Here is a 12,822-nt window from a genome sequence, read left to right as displayed (position 1 = left end):
TAGAAATATTGAATCTGTTTGTCAAAAATTCTCTCATGAGTACATGAGAGAATACATTGCTATACTTTTGATACCAGTCACAAATCTGCTCCTGTTCTGTGTGGATTTTTGCATTTTCTCCAAAGATTATGGTATTCAGTATTCATGCACTCAAGCATGCTAGAGTGATGGAAAGCCATCAGGAATTTCTGGAATTCCAACAAGAGTATCTGAATATTAAAGTTAGTAGTCTGAAAGGGGCAAATATAGCATGTGCCCACACAAGGCAGAGTGCATCACTGCAGCGGACAATCCGTGATTCAAGTCCACTAGATCTGGCGGTAAATATGATCAAGAGATGTTTTGCTTTAACTAGCACAGCCACACTTAGCATACCCTTCTCTGTAATTTACAGAGCATTTAGCATAATTTGTCACCTTTGCTTGTTCTGTAGCAGAAGAGAAGGAATTTTACAGATTTAAAGGCACCGTGTTGCACATTTGGACAGAATAATAGCCCAAGAGTCACAGTCCAGGCCATTCGGAACTACAGAGTGAAAAGTCACAAAGTCTGAATGCTTTTTTAATAGAGAATACTTTAGAGGTTTGTAGCAAAAAGAAGGATAAAAAATTAGATTCCGCTGTGAAAAGTGGAAGTGGGAGTAACATGCCATGTACTATTGTGCGCTTCATAAAGTGGAGGTGGGACGGGCACAAAGACCTTTTCATTTCTCAGTGTCCTTAGAGACTGTCAGAAGAGAGGCAGAGTGTAGCCTGCATTATATCAGTGTACTCTCGCTCTTTTGCAATGCTTTTTGCAAGCTCTGAATGTGCCCCAGCTATAAATGTATTACACCTTTCTGGGTGCTGGTTGACTAACAATGATGGGATAGCTTGAAAGGGAAGGAACTTTTTCTCCTGCTCATACTGCACAGGTGGAGTAACAGATGGGTTTGGCATTTGTTGGACAGGAGCAGCCTTTGGGAACAGGCCCTCCACAGCTGAATGTTAGATGAAATTCACTTTTTCCAATATGAAGCCCTTAAAACACTGTTTTACATAGAGGAAGGATTTTGAAAAAACAGATTCCTATTTGCTCTATCAAGACCAGAGCAGAGGCTGCAGGGTTTTTCTTTTTTAACACTGCAGCTGCATGCTGCTTTTGAGCTTGGCCTGTCTTTCAATCAGCAAGACGTTAGGACAAAATTAGCACTAAGAGTGGTTTCTACTTGTGTGGACTGAAAATATGAGAAAACAGTTCCTTGAAGAGGAGTAAAGAGAAAAGACCTCTAAATTCCTGCTGCTGGTTGGTGATCATGGAAACCAGGTTTAGAACTTAAATTAATTTTTATTGTCAGTGCAGAAGGGCTGCATTTGCACATCAGTCTAACTCTGCTAACCTCAATAAAGTTGTTCCATACTTAACTGTCCTTTAACAAAGCCTACTGCTCCAAGAGTAAAGGATTACAATGGAGAATATGTAGAGCCCTTAACTACAGAGCATACCATAAACTCTTCATCCTTTTCATTACAAATCCAAAGCCATCTACTCCGTACAGAAAAATGGAATGCAAAAATGCGTAACTAGCTACAAAGATAAGTCAGGGTATCTTCCTTTCATTCTTTTTTTAATGTCTGTTTATGTCTGTAGGCTATAGTTAAATGACTTCATACATTTTAACATTTTGGTTGTTTGTTTGTTTTTTTTTTAGTGGTGTCGTGCGTAAAAAATGTAACTCATTGAAGCAAATTTCTGTGCTGTATGCCTCTGGTTTGCACATTTCGGGTCCTATTAGGAATTAACAAAACAATCTCCAATGCAGGTGGAAAGGGTTATTTATGAAAAAAGACATAAGAAATGGTAAAGATGGATTAAGCCTCTGATTACTGTTTTCCCAATTAATATGCCAGAAATTTTGAAAACAATATGTTGCCATGGAGATTGTGGCATGACATGATGTATGACGAGGACAACATGATCATGTGCAGACCTCCATGGGTTGCTACTTCCTGCAGTGCCCAAGACAGCTGTTGGAATTGCATGCAACTGAAATAAATCTGTTTTCCTATCTCTTCCAGCTTGTCTGCCTGTCGGTTTGGTAATTTTGCAGCAAAAAAATCTTTGAAGCCAGTTGGAAGAACAGAAAGACAGAGGATACTGACCTGAAAGGATCTGGGGGCAGCTGCAGTGATTACATCAAGTTCTCAAGTGTGGTTTTTTTTCTCTACCTGTGCTATTTGGGAGCTGTGCGAGAGAAGTAGCTTGACAATTGATGTGCTATCTCACCACTGCAGATACATAGCTTGGGTTTGAAACTGCCTGTGAGCCTCCACTAAATCTTATCCTATCTGAGATAAAGTAAAAATGAATTCAAAGTAGCAATGGAAATTCTTGGGATAGTAATTATCTCAGGAGCTTTTGATGGTCAGTCTGTATTTGAACTACATCTGAAGCAAGTGATCCTTAATGCAAGTCCAGAGCATTACAAATCAGGGTACCCCAAAGCCAGGTCCTTTACACCTGACTTCGTATTCCTCTGACATCCTACAGATGATGATGATAAAAGCCAGAACTAAATATCATTAGTCTGAAAAATCATTACCAAAAAAATCACTCTAACAGTTCAGCAGAATTCCTTGTTTCTTCAGTATTCTCCAGCAATATCCCACCACTATGATGCTGCCATTTTTTTCTTTTTCTTTTTTAAAATTTTATTTCACATTTGTTGTGTTGCACAGCAGTTAGAGAGGAGTTTGAGAGTTAGGTTTATGTACTCTATTCCAGTTTGTGGCTGATTCACAGAGCAGCAACAAGAACCTCTTTAGTATAGGTAACAATTGCATTAGGATGTGTCTGTAAAAAGAAAAAAAAAATATTTTGAACACCTAACATAGAAAGGATCCTGGAATTGCATTTTGTTTTCTTTTTATTGCTGCAGGTTAGTGCCAGCACATGCTTATCCTCATGCTTAAGGGAAACTTTCTGCAAGTATTTTATCTTACCTCTTTTTCTTCAATCACTCTAAGAAATTCTCTTTTGCTGTAATAAAAAGACTGAGTACTGTCTGGCTACTGTTGTGCTCGGAGCAAATTTGCGGTGGTCACTGATTTTATTTCCATTTTGCTGAAATACTCCACAACTTTCTGTATCCCTGTACTTTCTCTTGTCCTGGGATTGTAACCTTTGGAGACAAGGATCATCTCTTTAGTCTCTGTGGTACTCCCTGCCATGTGCAGTGGGGTTCTCTGTTGGTATTATAGTAATGCAGATTCATGATGTAATCAAACAGTTGCATGTCTTCACTGGGTTGGATACCAAAATGCCTAATTTCTTTCTTGTGGCAAGGAAAATGAGTCATCTTGAATACCTCAATCATGGAGACTACCAGGAACTTGTACTCTGTGGTTATCTTGGCCACCAGTGGTTAGTTTATCACCTCAGATATCTAGTGAACTGCAGGGTGATTCTGAAGAAAGGAAAAAATGTTGTGCACAGACAAAATCTTTTTGAATTGGGATGTTAAAAAATTGCTGTGTGTTTGTGGAATCAGGATGATACTTTAATTCTTAACCAATGCAGTTTACTGGGAATGATTTGTGGCTATGTAATAAATAAATAGGATCACTGAAGTGAAAAGTACAAGAACCATAGATAATATGTTAAATTTTTTTTGTCATGTTTATTTGAGAGCACTCTAAACATCTGTCAAGTCACTATAATGACAGGCATGTAAAATCAAAGCCAGCACTGGGGTCTGGCCTTCTCCCCAGAACAGAACTGCTGGCTCACTCAAACTTCATAGTCTTAGGCTGTAAAGCAGTACTCATTAAATGTCACAATTTTTCTAAAAAATAGGCAACCCTTAAAGTACAGGCTCTTGGAAAGCATATAAAGTGAAATAGAATTTGGACCTACACTTCAAGCTGTAACAATGGTTACCTCCATATTCCCTTTCATGGGAGATGACAGCAATTATTAATTTACTGAAAGCTATGCTGCCAAATCACAGTTAAACACTAGACATGAAGCTGCTTTGATAAATGAGGTAGCCAGATTGCTAGAGTGCTTCAGAGGTGCTACTCATGAAAAATCCGAGTCCAGTGGCAGGTACATGAAATGAAAAAATACAAGAGAAAATATAAAAGGAGAGCTTTGCTTTGAGTACTGCTACCAAGAAACAAAAGCCCAGTAGGCAGAGTCCTTTTTTTTTTTTTAATGTCAAATAAACTGTCTCTTAAAGGGAACATAAATAACTCTGCTTCCTATGAGAAGGCTATTGAAGGGATGTCCCTCCATCTGGGCACAGTATCAGGCCATAGTCTCATTTCTGTATCTCTGATTATCTCTCTCCCCCTGTCTCCTCCCAGAGTAGGGTACAAAAAGACAGTTTCCACCCAAAGGAACTGAAGGATTGGGCAAGAAAATAGGAATAGAGCATTTTCAGAGATAATTTCAATGCTGTGTTCCTCTCTAGGCTTCTAAAGGTTGGATGAAGCGTGTTGTTGAAGTGCCTTTCCAACCAAATTTTTCACCCTGTTCTTAAATCTATGTTTTTGTCTAGTTTCTGAATAGGGGCAAAAAAAAGAAAAAAGAAAACCAACAAAAAAAAGTCTTTTCTTGTAGTTTCTTTTTATTTGCTTGTACAGTTGAACCTCATATAAATGTCGCAACTGCTTCTGCTCCAATAACCCACAGGGTAACATTGTCTTTAGAAAAAAGTGGGAGAGCAAGGACATTGCAGGAAAGGGTTTGCTTTAAATCAACGAGAAGCCTTAGTATTTGCAAAAGCACAATTTATGCAGTGAGTGGGAGCTTAATACAAGTGCAATTAACTGTAATGATGTTGCTAATATGCCTGACTGTTTATTCATCTTAGCACTTGAAGCTACAAAATCAAGTCACTTTCAGGTCTGTTGGGGTCTGCAGCCACCTCAGCTCACCACCAGTGTGGCTGAGTGGCAGAAGGGGAAAAAGCTGCTGTGGGCATCTTACAGCTGATCCTAGGGTGACGACGTGCACTGAACTAGAGCTGCTTATGACTGGCCTAAGCTGTGCAACCTGTGCTCCCTTCAGACCTGTTCTGCTGGCCCTTCACTGGAAAAATGCATCCTATGTGTTGGAGTGACAAACACTGACTCAAGCTGGAAGCAGAATAGTCAGATTACTGCGGCACTTCAAGTAACCTAAGCTTTTGGGAGATTTTCTTGGTGTTCAGTACTTGCCAGCTGTTGTGGTTTAACCCCAGCCAGCAGCTAAGCACCATGCAGCCTCTCACTCAATCTCCCTGCCCTGATGGGATGGGGTGGAGAATCGAAGGAGTAAGAGTGAGAAACACTCCTGGGTTGAGATAAGAACAGTTTAATAATTGAAATAAAGTAAAATAGTAGTAGCAATAATAACAATATAATAATAATAGTAATAATAATATACAAAGCAAGTGATGCACAATGCAATTGCTCACCACCCGCCGACCGATACCCAGACAGCTCCTGAGCAGCGATCACTGCCCCCTGGCCAACACCCCCAGTTTATATACTGAGCGTGACGTTACAAGGTATGGAATAGCCCTTTAGTCAGTTTGGATCAACTATTCTGGCTGTGCCCCCTCCCAGTTTCTTGTGCACCTGGCACAGCATGGGAAGCTGAAAAGTCTAGCATAAGCAGTACTTAGCAACAACTAAAACATCAGTGTGTTATCAACATTCTTCTCCTACTAGATCCAAAACACAGCACTGTGCCTGCTACTAGGAAGAAAATTAACTCTATCCCAGCTGAAACCAGGACACCAGCTCAGCAATTTTGCTTTCTGAACAAGTGCTAGTGTGTGTGCTTGACACTGTGTGTGCTGATCTGCATGAAGGTGAGGGAGGAGCTACCTCACGGTCCCTTTGATGTTCCCCATTCTGCAGAGCAGCCAAACCTTCTGAATATGCTTTTTTCACCCAAGGGAGCGCCTCTCCCATCTTTGTCAGTCTCAGTTTATTCCATATGAAGGAGAACAGATAGGCTGACAGGTGAGGTTACAATTGGATTTTTTTTGTTGTTTTTTTTAAACCTAGGAAAAAGAAGTGGATGAAGAGGAGGAACTCAGCTTCATCTTCATCCTTCTGCAATATCACTATTCGGGTTGTCTGAAGATCTTGTCACAGCCTTCAAGCCACTAGAGGAAAACAAAGGTCATGGTATCGCTTGTCTAAAAGGAAAAAAAAAAAAAAAAAACAAAACAAAAAAACCCCAAACACCAAAAGAACTCCTTCTAAGGCAAACTTTATGTATGTAAGCTCCATAAAGGAAAGAGCATAATATGTCTGAATTTTCCTTTGCAAATCACATGGAGATGACATAAGTACAAGAGATGAGGCTGGAATATCGTGTGGGATTGATCCATTTTGTCTTGCCCCTTTTTTGAGTGATGTCCACGCAACTGAATTCTCACTATGTGTAAAAGTGCCTATCAAATGCTGGGGTTATTTTTTTGGTAGAATAAAATACCAAGTTAATTAACATGCATTAGAATAACTTCTAGCCCTCACTTGTATTATATTACAGAACATTTTCCTTCTAAATCATAAGCCTTCAAGTTTAAAAGATCAGGCTTTACATAAAAGTATCTGAAATGACAGAAAATGAGAAGAAGAGACAGAGACCTCTGATCAAATGAGGGAGTGCTAAGCTTTTCAGCTAACATGAAAGGCTAATTACTGAAGTGATACTTAATAATTGATGCCTTCATTCAATATTGCTCTGAGATTTAGGTCCAATAAAGAATTTATGTACCTAAAAATAGTCAATACAGAATCTAATTTTCCACCATTTGGTCCCCAGATAGGTACCCAGGACCCTATGCATATTACTGAGGCCTTAGAGCAACAAAGCAGCCAAGGAAATTTCTCAGATTGTCAGAGAGGGGCTAAGGTTAGTGCCCTCAGCCTGCCCACAATTAGCTAGGCTGGATGTGACTCTGCTAATGATGCAGAGGATGTGGCAAGGGGGCTGAGGAGCAACTGAGCTCTCTTCTGCCATCTGATAGAAAGCACCAGGGTTTGCTAAAACGTGTTGCAGTTTCCTTCAGGTCCCCATTGAATCCTCACATCTAGATCCAGTTTAAAAAATGGAAATGCTGAAAATAGAGGCAAGTGTTATGTTCAAGATTTATCTGAGGATGCTGAGACATGTCTCAAGGACTTCCCAGTCCTTGATTTAATGTGCTACTGAGATTTTTTCCTTCTGAAGCACTTAGCAGGACCTTTTAATGTGCAGTCAGAGAAGGCTGAAGGGTTTTGCTACTGCCCCTTTTTACACAATAGCTCTTATCCAGCAGCTCTCATCCAGCAGCTCTCTGGGAGATTGAATTTCTTTAGCTGGAGAGGATGAGTTCATGCATCCCTGAAGAGCAGCTGAACCATGGGGCAACAGGTCAGGCTATCAAGGTAGGACCTTTACTTCTCCAGCCTGTAACTGAAATGGTGTGCAGCAAATCATGGAGGTAAGGAGACAAAAACCCTGCAGCTCAGGTGGAAGCTAGTTAGTCCTACACAGCTGAGCCCTATTGCTGACCCGCTGCCCACATAAAGCAACGTGATGGAGAGGTAACTAACTCTAGGGGTAGAGGTTGGCAGCTAGCTTGGTGAGTCTCCAGTCTGGGAGAGGTTCCTGGGTACTAGCCTAAAGAGTAAAGCTCCTTCTGAAAAATAGCCTAATTCCAAAAATCCAGAGCTCTGGGACTGAAAGGATTGATCCAAGTCTTCTGGTAAAACACAGCAGCAGGGGTGTAGTTGGGGCCTCATCAGCTTCCAGCTCTGGCAGCTGTGGTGGTGAAGATGGTATCAGGTGGTGGGGGTGATTGTAGTGGTAAGACTTTTTGGGTCAGTGGGCTGCATGGAGAGTCTGTGTCTGCACAGAGTGGTGAGCTGTGGTACCAGGCTGAGGATTTGAAACTCCCTTGGATCGTGATTGCTGCATCCAGACAAAGCCTGGTGAGTGAGTTAAAAGGAAGGAGGGTAGCATGGTCACTTGTTTCCACTCTGAGGGGGCACTGAGTTCAGGCCATGTCAGAGAAGGGGGTTGAAGGGCTGTCTTGACTATTGGTGTTTTACCTTGATTTTTCTTATCTTCTTTTCTTTTTTTTTTCTTTTTTTTTTCTTTTTTTTTTCTTTTTTTTTTCTTTTTTTTTTCTTTTTTTTTTTCTTTTTTTTTTCTTTTTTTTTTCTTTTTTTTTTCTTTTTTTTTTCTTTTTTTTTTCTTTTTTTTTTCTTTTTTTTTTCTTTTTTTTTTCTTTTTTTTTTTTTTCTTCTGTCTTTAAAAATGATGGGTGAGGGTTTGCTGCTGCTTTGCTTCCCACCATGCTTTCCACCAAGACTGTCTGTGACTGGAGGGATTGTAGATCCATGTATGTGGTTGCCAAGTAGAGGGGCTTGTCCAGAGGTGGACCCAATCCAGATGGGGAATCAAGGTAGGGGGTATACTGTTCCACAGTTAAAAAACCTAATATTTTCTAATACACGATGTTGCTTCTTTTCTCTCAACCTAGAAGTGAGAATTTTGTTAGGTCTGAGGTTGTCTTGTACTTGAGCCAAGATAGTGATGCCTGCTGGAGAAAATATTATGACTGGTCATGGCAAGTTAATATTCTTCCTACAGCTGTGGAACTCCAGAGAGCTGTAGGAAATGTCGCAATATTGTTAAGTAAGCAGGATGGTAAGGAATCCAGCAGTAACCATGCTGCAGAGAGAGAAATCAAGCAGGAGCAGCACATTAATCAAATGCATAGGAGGAAAGAAAATGTGCTGTGCAAAATCAGATGAGTTGCCTGTTTCACTGCTTCACATTTTTTATGTTGATAGTTCACTGAAAAAATGCTTTGTAAAGTTTATTGCTGAAGGTTACTTAACGAATATGAGGGGTTGCCGGATATAACTAAAAGGACAAAGCAATTATCAGTGTGTGCAACTGCCTTTCAGAAGAGGAGTCAAGCAAGTCCATGTTTTAGTACAGAAGGAAGGAAACTTGCATGCAAGCTAGCTTTTTTTAAGTTCCCTTTTTGTCCCTTAGTTTCTAGTCTCTTTTATCTTTGACCCAAATTCATCTGTACTGATGCGGCATGAAGAATGATACCTAAAAAATACATCATTATTCCTCGTCTTGTCTGCGTGGTTTTGTTTGCCTGTTTTGTGGTTTTTGGGGTGCTTTTTTTGATGGGTTTTTTTTTGTGTGTTCAGTTGGTTGTTCTTTAAATAAAGCAAAGCTTAAGGCTGTCAGATGAGTTTGCCTAATTGGGAATTGCTAAATATGGTTTTGAAAACAGTGGCACTAAGTTTGGGTATATAGCAAAAATACAGGGAAGATCATTACAACCCAACCAAAAAATCATGTGACTTTGACTCTCTTCTTAAAAAAACCTGCAAACCTGCCATTTTGGTCCTAATTAACAAATGTGTAGGTTTAGTGTTTAAAACCTCTCCTCAAACAACTGTTTATTGCTTTGTTCTTCTGTGTTGATTTAGTCACTTGGTTTGGTCTTGCATCTGTCTGGGAGAGGCTGTTCTCCTTCCTCTTCTCTCTTGGAGCATTCAAGTTCTTACCATTCATGTTTGCATGAAGGCTCCTGTCCTGCTTTGAACTGACTACCTAATGATGATGGCACCAAGCTATGGTAATAGACCACAGAAAGTCACGTGCAGGAGACCACAGTGTCTGGAATTGAGGGCTTTTAGATAGCCAACGGGAGATATCAGCTGAGGTACTGTGGGGGGAATGGAGTTAGACATATTTTATTTACTCTTCCTGCAGAGAAATTGATTAAAAAGCAAGCATTGATAGGTTCTGGTTTGCATCTGCCAGATGCATAAGTGCTTGATGATAATATCTTCCCTTTTACATTCAAGAGGAATAGACGCTCCTTCTTGTCTTTTTATTTTAGCCTACCTCAGCCTGCTTCCACTCCTGTGCTCTCTTTGTACTGACTACAAGGTAGTTTGTTGTTGCTTTGGGGGCTGCAAATGGCCTTCTCTAGCCCAAGGCAGATCTCTCCATGAGAGTCTTACTCTGTGTAAAGTAGACATATGGGTTACTAAGCTTATCCACCTTCATCCCTGGCATGAGCTGAGGTAGCTGTGAGTTGTGGGACTGCACTTGGAGAGACTGTGAATTGCTTGCATGTGTTATCAACTAGTTAATTTCAAATTTAGGTCAAAGTGCAAATATTTCTGGGGTCACTCTTTGCTGATTGTCTGACTGGGTTCTTATCTCTAGCTGTAGAGATCTGTAAGAAATATTAAATTTGGCATCATTGAAATATGAATTGAAATATGACTATGAAAGCACTGGAAGAAGCATCAGACCAAGGGTTAAAAGAATGGCCTGTGCTCAGAATAACGGATGCTGCTGCCAGGTTGCTCTTCCCAGAAGTAAAACTGAGAAATGTGGGGTTTTTATGTCAAGACCACAGTGCAGATGACTCCTTGGTGGAAGACCCTGCATCCTAACAACAGGACACATATGGCATTCTTTTTCATGTTAGCTCAACAATAAAGCAAGGTTTGGTGGGTTTTTTTCCTTCCCTGTTCTTTCTTACTAGGAAAACTAATAAACAGCAACTTTTGCTGTTTTCTGTGGCATGGTGCTGTGTTCTCATTCCAGGGAGGACCATTCCAGGGCAGATGTAAGGTGCTTGACTACACCACTGAGCCACTGTCATGTGCCAAATATCCTCTGCATGTCATCAAAGGCTTCTTAAACTAGACTTTTTATCAGCAATATACAACTCTCTTTACAATATTTAGAAATTTAACAGTTGTGTATATGCTGCTTCTGTTAAGTTTAGAAGATCTGAGGGTTTTTTTTCCTATCATAGGTTTTGGATACTGGTCTTGTTCTATAATCCTTCTTCACTAAATTTCTTATTCTTAGATAATAATATCTCTTATAAATTAGCCTTAATATGTAGTCAAACTACTGGCAAACAGGACTTTAAAATGTAGGTAAGATTGTTTAGAAAAGGAGATGCAGAATTGCATTCTGTAAAGAAATTACACTGTATGTTAATTCTGTCCTTCTGCAGCGAAGACATGAGGAAACCCCCACCTTCAGATCTCCAACATCCACAAGGCTGCTTTTCCCCTCCTCACCCCCATACCGGATAAATTCACTGAACTCCACAACTAAGCTCTATATGATGACATAGTCTAAAAAATTTAACTCCTGCGTATTACTTGCATATCCTTATTGGCAAACCTTCAACAGGGTCAGGTTAAACAACAAAAAGTGAATTTTGGAAATTGGTGACTGACAGATAATGGCTTTCTTAGCATTGCCTGTTTGCTTGGAATCACTATAGCACTAAAAAAATGAAAGTGTAAGAGCAGGCAAACATGTATGACATAAAACATGATTGCATTGTTTATTTTCAAACTGTGCTGTAGTCTTGATAGCAATGAAGAAAAAAAGATGGGTGGAGAACTTTGTTAAGGTTTTACCTTTGTAACACCCATGCTCTTTTCCCTTGACTTTTGATTACTTGTGAGGTTGTTAGCATCTCAGGGGATAAAAGTAAACCAGTTGAGGTCAGCTCTGAAGAGTGTTAGCACATTAAAGATAAATTATTTTGTCAAGAGGAGAGGACAAAAGAGGAAACAACACTAGCATAATGGCCATATGGTCTCAATAATAGTACAGTTCCAAAAGGAACTACAGCTGTTTTAAGTGTATCTGCTGTAGACAAACAATAATGTTAACTAGAAATTAATGTAACTGAACCACTGAAAGAGGGTAATTGTAGTTTAATATGAAAAATGCAACAATATGATAACAGGCCAGGATTTGAAGGAACCATTAGATTTTCAGCAAACAGCCAGTCTCCATAAATGTAGCTTTAGGTAGTTCTGTTTTACCAATAGCAAAGAGAGTATTAAAGAATGAAATTATTGAAGCTTCCAGTAAACAACATCCTCTTTGGTCTGTTCACTTTCTAGACTATAACCAAATTACTCTTTATTTGTATAACCTAAAGCTTGGCAAAATTTCATCTAAACCTCAGTGACACTCTAAAACTCTGGAGTAATTACCCTGTAAACTCACTACAACTAAAAATAAAAACTGCAAGCCTACCCAGCTCGCTGCTGTCCTGGCACACTGAGTCCGGTTTCCAGGTTTTGTTTTTATTAGCTTAGGCAGACAAGTTGGTAGGAATTAAATGTGAGATCAGTTACATACTGCATTTCTGGGTATTCAAAAGTGCTGATAAAATCCATTATGGATTGTGTGGATCAAATGTCATTAGGTGCCAGACATCTTTCACATCTGTGAGCTTTACATCAGGCTTTTGGCAATGCCTTTGAGAAATCTATACCTTCATTTGGAGCTACCTTTAGGTTAACCAGTACCAGAAGGGGACTGTCTTGAAAAGAGGCAGTCCATTTGTATGCGAGTCATACCTTTATTTCAAAATGAAATGGCATGCGAACACTTGAATGGCATACTAACTGGAGACGTATCTGACCATTTCATCCTACTGCTATAGACTAGATAAAATGAAGCCTAAACTAAGGTTAAAAATGGTCTCTTCTTTCATCACTCAATCTTGATTCTGTTGTTCCTGAATGATGTGAAAATTAGATACCATGGTCATTTTTTTTTATGGGACAAAATCTGGCCTCCACTAAACTTGGTTGGCCTCCAGATCTCATTTATAGCTGCTCTACCTAGTCAGCGCTAGAAAGGAGAACAACTTTGTTCACGTGATATCCACAGCCAAATCAAGTGACTAAAGAGCCAGTTTGACCTCACATGGCACCTTCCTTTCAGGTGTGTGTCTGGAGATAGCAGTTTTCCAGCAATTTACTAAGA

The sequence above is a fragment of the Pelecanus crispus genome, chromosome 3 (genome assembly GCF_030463565.1).
Source record: "Pelecanus crispus isolate bPelCri1 chromosome 3, bPelCri1.pri, whole genome shotgun sequence".
Classification (NCBI taxonomy): Eukaryota; Metazoa; Chordata; class Aves; order Pelecaniformes; family Pelecanidae; genus Pelecanus; species Pelecanus crispus.
This window is presented reverse-complemented; position numbering follows the sequence as displayed.